We start from the raw sequence: 11,677 nt of genomic DNA on the forward strand, positions 1-11,677 counted from the left end.
TTGAAGATTGTAACACCCTACTTCGTAGAGGTTTACACCTAGGATGTAAAATAGAGGTGGTAAAGTGCTACGACCTTTAATATATATATATATAATATGGAAAACGGTATAGTATACGAGGAGTCTTGAAAAACGGGTAAAACAAAATCGCAAAATAAAAAAAAACGCAATACTCAAGAAACGAAATTACTTGCGTGCTAAGAAATCTAAAGGTTATAGATAAGAATAAGCGAGAGAGAGAGAATAGAGAGCCAAGAATATAGCATAACTAGCTCCTGACTCAGCCTGCGAAACTAAGGCTGACCAGAAAATATTTACATACATATACGAGTATCCCAAAACATCCAAAATACAGAAACAAGGCCCTAACTCTCCTGTAACCTCTATGAAGAACAAAATAATCAAGTTTTTTGAGAGAAAGCTAATTACATATATACATAAACTGATAACACATGTATTTTGTAGTATATTGTGTTGGATTGAATGTGAATTAGCTTAGTTGGTTGTCATCTGGTATGAGAAAGTTGATGGTGTTGATGATGTATATATATGTATATGTGGGTTGTTGGTGTGGATTATAGTGTGGTTGAGAATGAATTATTGCGTGGAAGTGTGCTCAGTATGAGAAAGGACTTAGGAGAAATATCTTTAACTACGTGTATCCGCAAAAGCTAACGAATTTCACTGAATTAGTTAAGAAGAGCCAATTCGCAGAAGATTACTCCATGAAGTGAGCGATGCTACAAGAAGGCTATGGAGAGACTGCTCCAGACGAACCGCATAGGGTCGGGCTAGGTATATATTATAATTGCGGGAAGCCGGGGCATATATAGCTCGAGACTGTCCACACAGGAAACGCCGGAATGCAGCCGAATCCAATTCTCAGACCCGAGGTAACCATGAACTAGCAGTTGAATTTCGAACTTCCTTGCATATCATGAATATGAGATATTCATTCGTAACGTATGACAAGTTTTGATAATCATGGAGTCCGAACCGATGGTTAGTCGAAGACTATTAGTTGTTGAGACGGAGCGATATTCAGTTAACTTAAAGGAGTGGCTAGGTTCTTGAAGGATAAGAGCCAGAATGACGCAGTGGAAGCAGGGTGGATTATACCTAAGGAATTGGAACTGTCGAGAGCTATGCGGAGTTACCGGTTGAAATCCAGTGACGTTAAGACTTTGAGGAGTGGAAATGTATCAAATATGAAGGAGGACTCTAGAGGACATTCTAAGCTCAATAGGGCCTATGGAGATTCAAACTTTCTCTGAATTGGTAAACAAGAGTCGAGTTGTTGAGGATTGTATGAGAAAGGCGGCTTTGGATAAGGTTGACCATCAAGTCTTTGTTAGGAGAGATCAGGACAGAAACATTGCACCGAGGGGCCAAGAATTTAAGAAGAGTGATAGTCACCGGAGGAATGATAGAGGAAAGCAAGTAACTAATTACTCAGAGGATATGAAGTGCCAAATATGCAAAAATTTTCACCCGAATGGGCCATATCGAAAGGGTTTAGGACTGTGTTACAAGTGCGGAATGTCAGGTCATATCTCCAGGAATTCCTTCCACATGAAGACTTATGACGCTGATCGGACATAATCACCAGGTGGAGGTAATCATGAAATTGCTAATCCAAATTAAATTGCTTTATATGATATCGAGATGCCTCAATTAGTTTTGGTTCATCACGGAGATGAGGACTTCGAGTTAATGGTGCCGGACTTTACCGATGACTTGAATGCGCATATACTAATTTCTTAACTTATAGCGGTTGAACTTGAAATTCCTTTTCCTTGTTGCTGGATGCTTTATACGGGGTACCAACGTACCACGTACCATTAGATTGTTTCAAATATTCAAATCAGATTTTTACAGGAGGCTTTGTGTCGTGTCAGGGTATTATCTCGAATTTAATTTATTCCTAAACGACGATTTGATCATTCTCTGAATTCCATTCCTAGCGCACATGAATCTGTCCCTCCCGAGGTGGGCTTGACCTTGTTGCGATATGAACAAATGACCCATGAATTCTAAAAATTTGTTGAAAGTGTAGTGCTCTCCTTTGTAACCTTATTAGGTTCGATCGCCCTACAATACATTCTTTTGCTTTCTAGTAAATACCGTTGTGTTGTTTGATCACTTTTAGGCTTAATTTTTTTTCTTTCAAAAATCAACTCGAACTTAGTTAATACCTCGTACAATTCATTAATATAATCATCATGATGCTAGTTCTTTAAAGCAAGAATTCGAGACGCGGGATGAGAAGTATAAATATGCGACATCAAGTGAAGTTTGGAGCCTTAGTTCTTACCGACTGCATTGTTCGGGATTAAGTCGACATGCTAGGATATACCGTGTATATAGACATTTGAATGCAAAGGAAAGTCTTCGAATTTCAAAAATAATATCAACCTTAATGCTAGTATTTGGAATATTTGAACCTAGTTATAATTCCTTTTCATTATATTCTATGTATAAGTCCTTTCTTTAGAAGTTGTAGCGCCTCGCCACCTTTGTTTTACATTTTAGGTGTAAAGTTCTGTGTAATAGGATGTTACAAAAATTCTCACACATACAATACTATAATGTTGAATTTTGTCTTGTATATACAATAATTCATTGGTCAGTAACAACAAATTATTATTAAATAGAGTTCTGATTTACGATAAAATAATCCTTAATCTGTGGAATTGAAAGATGTTGTGGTAACCAAAAAAAAGAAAATAGTTGTTTTAAATAAATTAAAGAAGTGACCGAGTATCATGCGTAGCATTATTATGGGATTACTTTAAAAACCATTCATTCATCATTCACATTCATATAATCCTCATTCTCTATAATACTTTCTAATTATTACAAAACTATATATGTATACAAGAAAATTAAATAATTAATAAAAAATACATAAATAATTATATATATTTAACATATTTTAATTTATGAATATTAATTAGTTATGATAAATTACAATGATATATATGTTTTGTTGAGGTTAATCAATATTATATATAGAACACTTCTTAAAAATTAGTATAATATTTATAAATAAGATTTGTGTTTTATTTGAGTTTACACCATATATAAATACCAATTACAACTAATAAAATATTAGAGAAGATTAATATAAATAACGTTTACAAATTAAATATTACGTACGTACTATGTATGCATATAATATGTCAACAAAAATTAATTAAGGAGGTTAATACAATAATTATCCTTATTAATTAGTCAGTAACAAATAAAGGAAAAGATAAATACTAATATATATCTTCAATAATTTATCTGTTAATTATTTATTCTCTCATTTATGATGGAGTATAAATAAGCATCACTGCCAAACTGCTATAAGATTTTGTATAAATTCTTCCACTCCAATTTCATAACGATAATACTAGAAATAAAAAAATAATTAATAAATATTAAATAAAATAAATTTTGATTATTTTTAATCAATTATTTTTAATTATCAAATATTTTTACTTCATAAAATCAAAAAAGTAGAGACCTAAATCGTAATCATAATTCAGACAAGAGCAATGCTAGGGGGCCAGCAATTTTTGTGATTGTTAGCCATCAACTAGCCATCAATGATAATTTAATGGTGTGAGATTGGTGTGAGATTTCATCCAATGGCTCACCTTTCTCTGCTGGTTACATGCTGGCCAAAATTCAATAAAACTGCTGGCCCCCTAGACTTTTCCTTCAGACAATTCACGTGGCCTTTAATTTCTAGCAATAGACAAGCCTTATCTTTGCTTTGAAGTCTTTAAAAAGTTGAGGCGCTTTTTTTTCTTTTTTTTTTTTTTTTTTTGCTTTAATTTTTAGAATGCTGCAATTGCAGACCATAACTCAAATGGGATGGAATATAAATAATGGCTACCAATAGTTTGCAGGATCACATGAAACACACAAAATTACGAGGTCCCAAACACTCCCATCATGATTTCATAGAATATATGGTACGTCCTCGAAATACAGATATTCCATTTCTACCTTTTGTTTAGCACAAATTATCAAAATAATTTGTTTACAAATCAATATTATCAGAATATAATTTTTATATATTAAAGACGTAGTAAATGCATGCAAATTTTATATAACTATGAAAACCGCAATAAAAATATAGTGGATTAGGGTTTGAACGTAAATTGCAGTTGGAGTATAGCAGTTATGTTGGATTGCGTGAAAGTAGAAATTGCTACATCTTTTCAGCGATTTCTTTATAAATGTGTAAAATATAGGGTTAAGTACTTTTTTCGTCCCTAATATCTTGGGTTAAAATCAAAATCGTCTCCGACTTTTTTTCTTTTTTAATATTATCCTCCACGTTTAAAAACGCTTTAAAATCATCATTTCCCTAATTTTTGGACCAAAATATCCTTCATCATCATCATTATCCTCCTCCTCACCTTCCTCACCCCACCACCTCCACTGCCACCAACATTGCCGGCGAGAAGAAGAAGAAGAGGAAGAAGAAAGCTTCACCAGTGAAAAACGACGCAGCGACAACAGTGACAACCCGCAACCCCTCCCTCCTTCGCATCGCTTTTCTCTCTTACTTTTCCGATGAACCAACGGCGGCAGCACCTCCTTTGCATCGCTTCTCTCTCTCTCTCTCTCTTCTCCAATGAACCAGTGACCCAGCGGCAGCAGCAACCCATCCGTCCCTCCCTTCGCATCACTTTTCTCTCTCTTCTCTGATGAACCAGCGGCGGCACTGCCTCCTTAGCATTACCTCTCTCTTTCTCTCTCTCTTCTCCGATGAACCAGCGGCAGCAGCGACGACCCTGCAGTAGCAACGGCGGCCCTACAGCAGCAATCCATCTCTCCTTTCTTCGCATCGCTTTTCTCTCTATCTCTTCTCTGATGAACCAGCGACGACAGCGGTGATCCAACGATGACCTTGTAAAGGCAATGGCAACCCAGTGGCAACGGCAACCCAACGGCAGCCCTTCCCTTTGTTATGGTGGCAGTGGATATGGTGGAGGTGGTGCGAGTGAGGAAGGTAAGGAGAAGGATGATGGTGATGAAGGGTATTTTAGTCCAAAAAGTTGAAAAATGATGATTTTAAAGCGTTTTTAAATGTTGAGGGTGATTTTAATAACAAAAAAAGGTTGGGGACGATTTTGATTTTGTCCCAAGTCGTTAGAGACGAAAAAAATATTTAACGCAAAAATACATAAATTGCGGTACTCCTATAACAGTTTATGCTTGCAAAGAAATGTCTATAAATACCAAATAAGAGAAAGTGGTATGATTGTAAATTATCATTTTCTCAATTTTACAAAGGGAAAATATAGGGAGTCAATGAAGTATATTTATAATGTGTACAATTGGGGTTTAGGGATGTTCGATTCAGTATGATATCAGATGTTTATTATCCCTGGTATCCGGATGATTATTTTGGATAATATATATGGGTGTATTGTGTTTGAGAAATTAGTAGTATTTTACTCTGGATGTTCATTTTTTAACTCATATTGGGACAAATAAACAGTCCATTGTACACATTGTGTATATATTCTATTGACTCCCCAGCGGAATTCTTTTACAAATGGATAGCGAGGAGCGTTTTTTTGTTCTAGTTCATTGCTCTAAAAAAATTCAAAAAAGGAAAAGGCACAATGTTAAGTTTACTAATAGAGTACCGGTGAGTGTTTTTATCCGGTCAACAAATATATTGTCAGAACTAAAATTAAGTATATTGCAAAAAGTGGAGTTGCGTGGACCAGATAGGTGAAAAAGTTGTTCTACAAAATTCTGATTACAGTTGTATCAACTGATATGAAGTATGAAACATTTGTGATAGGGTCAGACAAAGATATGCAAATTTTGTTTCATTAAGTTCTATTTCTAAAATTTTAAATACTAAACTACAAAATTTTTAATTTTAAAATTAAAAATAAAAAATTTAAAATTTAAAATTTTAAATCTTAATTTTCAAATATCATAATAGTAAAAAATGTCACTTATTTTTAATGGTAAAAGTTGTAAAAAAAAAAAAAAAACAAGTTTCACATTTCTTAAAATAAAAAATCTAACAGTTCTTTATAAATATAAAACAATTCTTATTCTTAAAATTAGTTTTTTAAGTAAGTTATTATAGGACAATTATTATTAAATCATTCTCACACCACACAAAAAAGATTTAAATCGTCTTTAAATTTCATCTTTTAAATTTTTGATATAGTTTTTGGAATAAATTTAGACCTACAGAATATTAGATAACAGAAAGACAACTTTAAGTTGTCAAAATAATTTTTAAAATATTTTAAATATATTTTTGTTCTTTATATTTCTTATGGCAAATTTATTTATGTCTATAATTTTAGTGTTGAAATTGTCGAACTTATTTTTTATGATAAATTTTAAATATTAAAAAATTATTTATTTTTACATGTTTAATTTAAATATTAATTTTTATCCTTTTTTAATAAATTAGGTAATTATATATAGATAGCATAGTGTACATTATTTTTTATATACTTTTTTATCTATTTATATTATTCCATTAATAAATACAGTAAGAGATTGCTTCTTGTGCTAAGTTCATTGGCAAGCTTGAAAAAGAAAAAGTGAGCAGGTAAAAAGGGATTATATAAGAAATTCCACCCTAGCCTTAAATTCGAGGTTGACTTGTTTGGTAGCCTAAAATTGGGACCAAAACCTAAAGTTGCCTTTATGCAAAAAAGTATAACTCACCCTAATTGAGAATTTTTTATTTTTAATTATTTTTTTCATGTCATTGCTTTCTGAGCAACCTTCCATTTCGGTGGGAAACATGATGTGGTTTCTTCTTGATATTAAAAGTTTATCCTTTATTAGTTGTTCTTCTGTTCTCTTGTTGATTTTTATTTTTTTACACCTTTTAAACATATTTTATGTATTATTTTTATGTTTTTTATTTTAATATTATAAAATGAAAAATAAAAAAATATATAATATATATGAATAAAAATATTAAAAATATTATTTCTTCTCATATATATAATATTTGAGTGCATGCATATAGTTGTGGGCTCATTTTTTTCTTCTCATATATATGAATAAATTCTTTATGTTGTGCATGATTATAAAAGTGGGTAGTGCTAGACATGAATGTGAGAATAATTTTTTTTGAATTATGAAGTAAAGAAAATAGATTGTCTGATTTTTTTATTAAAAAAATTAAAAACACAAATCGGACCCTAAATCGAAGGGTCAAATTTGTACTTTTAAAATTTTTTTTAATTTTGAAAACAAAAATCGGATGGCCCGATTTTAATATTAAAATTTTTTTAATGGGTAAAACACAAAGCGGATGGTCCGATTTGTGTACTGCAAATTTTTTTAATTTTTTAAACATAAATCGGAGGATCCGATTTGCTCTTAATATCATAATTGCGTAAAATATTCATACACTTCATAACTCTATCTTACACCATTTTTCTTTCCATATTTAAATTAAAAAGTGTATAGTTGTGTGAGAGACGGCAACAATGGATTCGGTAGGGATTATTGTCCAATGAAGACTTTACTAAATATATATAATAAATAATAACAAAGTAGTTGGTACACTTAACATACATACATACATACGACTAGTTATTTGAATAATGTGATCACTTTAGATCTTAAAGTATACTTTATTTTGTGAAGCATGAAAAAATGCTGAGATTGAAAACATTTGTTTCTTAACAAATTAACTAATAGGAAGAAGCAAGGAAAAAAAAAAAAGAAAGGAATAAATGCAATGCATGAACATTTTTTTATAGACAAATTAATCTCTACCCATCCTTTAATGGCAAGAATATTTTGAAAGTACGTTAACTAACTATGATTTATACAAATGAATAAAGTAATAAAAAACTATATAATTAAGTACACTGCCTCAATAAAAAATTAAAAAGAGAAAAGCGATGCTGATGATTAATGCTGACGTTAAATTTTTTTTCTTTTAATATTTATTTATTATACATATATATTTTGGAGTAACATGATATATGAGTAACAAGAACAAATATTGTCCCGTGCGTGAAATTCACTCAATTAAGAGTTTAAGACATGATTAAACACTTTCGATAAAAAAATAATACATAACTTAAATAATATAACTAGTTACGTTGAATTTTACGATTTAAATTTAATTAAATTCACATAAATAATTATGTTCCATTTTTTATGGAATTACTATCTTACCAAATTAAAAGCGTGATAAGAGAATGATAGTAAAGTGACAACTTAGGGTGTATCTAATAAACACGTTAAAAATGATAAAAGTTTTAATGCTATTTTATATGTTTGGCAACATTTTTTGACATAATTTTACATTTCAAATGGCTGTTCACTAGAAATAATAATATTTGTCGCTATTAATAATCATTGATCATGTCTAATCTAAAAATTTAAATGATTAATATGTCTAATTTTAAAATTTAGATAATTAACATGTACATATAATAATCAAATTATCTGATATTTAAAATCACTCAATCAATAATACCCACTTATCAATCTCAATATATTGGCTGATTCTATATCCGTCCATAAAAAAGATGAATATATATCTAGAACTAGTGTTATAAATTTCACTCAATATTTTTACTCTACTTATGTTGTTTTTATTTTAAATTAGACAAATGAATATCCAACACTAACAACAAATGTTTTTAATAAAAGAACTTAACATATTTAATCTATGAAGCTTTGATTTACTGTGTTTGTTTATTGGACACATTTTGGACATGACACTTATCGATATTTGTCCGATACGCGTATCTTTTATGTCTAACTGTGTTTTAATATAATAAATAATTTTTTTTAAGATACGTTTAGACACACGTAAATATTATTACATTTCAACATGTTCAATTTTATTTTTAACATATATTCTTAAAATGAGTTTAGAAATAGTATATATTATTAATTATTAAAACAAAAAATTTTAAATACTTTATATAATTAAAAAAGATATTAAAACAATAAAAAAACTAATTTTTATTTTAATATAAATCAAATACCAAAATATCATTATAATTTATCTAAGACATATTTTATATTTTTTATATATGTCGTATTCCCATGTCTTGTAAAAATTTTAGATTTGCATGTCAGCGTGTCCATATCGTGTCGTGTCTTGTATCCGTATTACTGTATCATATGTCTGTATCACTATATTAGTGTTCGTACATTATAGTGTCTAATTAATGAAGCAAATTTCAAAAACTTATTTAATTTAATACTTTTCAATTTTTAAAAATCAAAATTTTTAACGAATTTTAAAAACAAAAAATTAAATTGTGACTTTACTCTAAAAATTAAGAATATATAATACAGTCCCATGAGTGCAACTCACTCAAGCGAAAAAAAATGGTAAACTTTTAAGTTTTAATAAAAATTTCTCCTCCTTTATGTTCCCTTTTCATCGTGCATCTTTCTTGATGGGAATGTGACGCTTTAATTTCTTCTAGGTCCGAAAAGAGCTTAACACCAAAAATATATATAATGATAAAAAAAAAACTCGAAAGGACTTGAAATTAAAATAATAATTTAAGGAATGATGAAAACTATAAGATGTGTGATAAGTATACCACTTAATACAATTGGTATCCGTCGCAATTTATTTGTCTCTTCTTCTGTATATAGTGATCAAGTAATAAAAGTATCATTCAAAAATTATTTTTATCTTTTGTCCACAAAATTAAGCACTATAAAGTAGCTTTTCGTTAGAATTGTACATTTGCCAAGCTATTCTCAATCTCCATCATTATTGTGACTGATACCATATAAAAATTACAATGTTCATAACTATATATATGTATATGTGACATATATAGAGCATAATATATATCTTAGTTTGTCCTTTCTATATTTCAACTCTTAATTAAAAAATATATATATCTTGACATCTGGCATCATGGTACATATATTTTGTTGAATTATTGATTACGGCAAAATAATATATAAAATTCTTCAGACTAAATTGTTAATCTCATTTTAAACATATATAAACCACAAGACAATAATATCTTTCAAAAATTAAAAATTGTAAATCGATAGTTCATTATTTTATTCAAAAGGGTAGTGATACTTAATTAGTCATTTTATATAAATATATGTACATCTATATGAAAGGATTAATATACTATATATTTTATCTCTCTAATTTTTGTCAAAATCAAAATTGATGAAAACAAAAGCATGGAAGCTGAAATTTATTGAAACATATACGTGGGAGCAGTTGAGAATGAAGCAAAAAGGTGAATTGAAAGAATCATCATTCGCCATAAATAATTTCATTATCTACCGTCCGAGACATAAGAAAATAGAAGTAACTTTTGTTTTGTCTTCATATATTTGTGTTATTTAGCAAAACAGCTGGATTTTTTCATTCAATTTATAACATATTAGTCTCATAGAATACATTGTGTTTACATTTTTTGTACCTGTATTAGGTAGCTATTTGCACGAAAATATTTTTATATAAAAATAATAATTAATAGTTAAATATATTAAATAATTTTTGGATACAAATATTTTGTTGTCTAACCAGTGCAGTTACTTCAACCCTATTTTGAGGTGAAACAATAGTGCTAATATTTTAGCTCAAATTATATATATTTTTGCGGCTATATGCTGCACATCCAAATTTTATCCAAATAAGTTTAACATTAACAAAAACCACTCATTAAAATAGCGTTATTACATGCGTACTTTATCTTCTTTTTTTTTTTCTTTTCTTGCGCTTCTTCTTCTTTCAAATACAGGCATACGTCATCTTCTTATTCTTTCAAATTCACATATACCTCCTCTTTCTCTTTTTCCTCATTTTTCTTCTTTTTTTCGCGCACGGAGATTCTTCTTCTGCTTCTCCTCCTCCTCCTTATCTCCTTCTTCTCTTTCGTTATCGTCATCACCAACAACACCAATATTTTACTAATAGATTATTTTTTCAATCGAATTGAATGAAATGCAATTGCTAAATTGAATGAAATTGAATTGAATGGACGCATGTGTTCTGAATCTGGATTGAATTAATAATCTCTAAATTGAAGACAAAATTATTTGGAATTTGATTTTATATAATGGATTATGATTCGTTCATTCAATACTATACAATTGTTTCATCACCATGAGCACGTGTTCGGTTCATTATGCAGAAAACTGTTTTAATTTAATTTTATATAATAGATTATGTTTCGTTCATTCAGTACTATGCAATTGTTTCACTATGAGTATGTGTTTCGGTTCATTATGTAGAAAGCTGTTTGAATTTGATTTTATATAATGGAATATGTTTCGTTCAGTCAGTATTATATAATTGTTTCACCATAAGTACGTGTTTCGATTTATTATGCAGAAAGCTATTTGAATTTGATTTTATATAATAGATTATGTTTCGTTCAGTCAGTACTATACAATTGTTTCATCATGAGTACGTGTTTCGGTTCATTATGCAAAAATCTGTTTAAATTTGAATTTATATAATGGATAATGTTACATTCATTTAGTACTATACAATTGTTTCACCATAATAACATGTTCGGTTTGCACAACTCAAAATTCTTCCTCCTCACCTTCTATTGCTTAATCACTAGGGAGAGAAGGAGGAAAAGCAAAAAAAAAAAAAAAATACAGCAACAAAAGCAACAAAAGAATGACAATAAGAAAAATATATGTAAAGAAAAAGGAA

This window comes from Arachis stenosperma, chromosome 5, assembly GCF_014773155.1.
Source record: "Arachis stenosperma cultivar V10309 chromosome 5, arast.V10309.gnm1.PFL2, whole genome shotgun sequence".
Classification (NCBI taxonomy): Eukaryota; Viridiplantae; Streptophyta; class Magnoliopsida; order Fabales; family Fabaceae; genus Arachis; species Arachis stenosperma.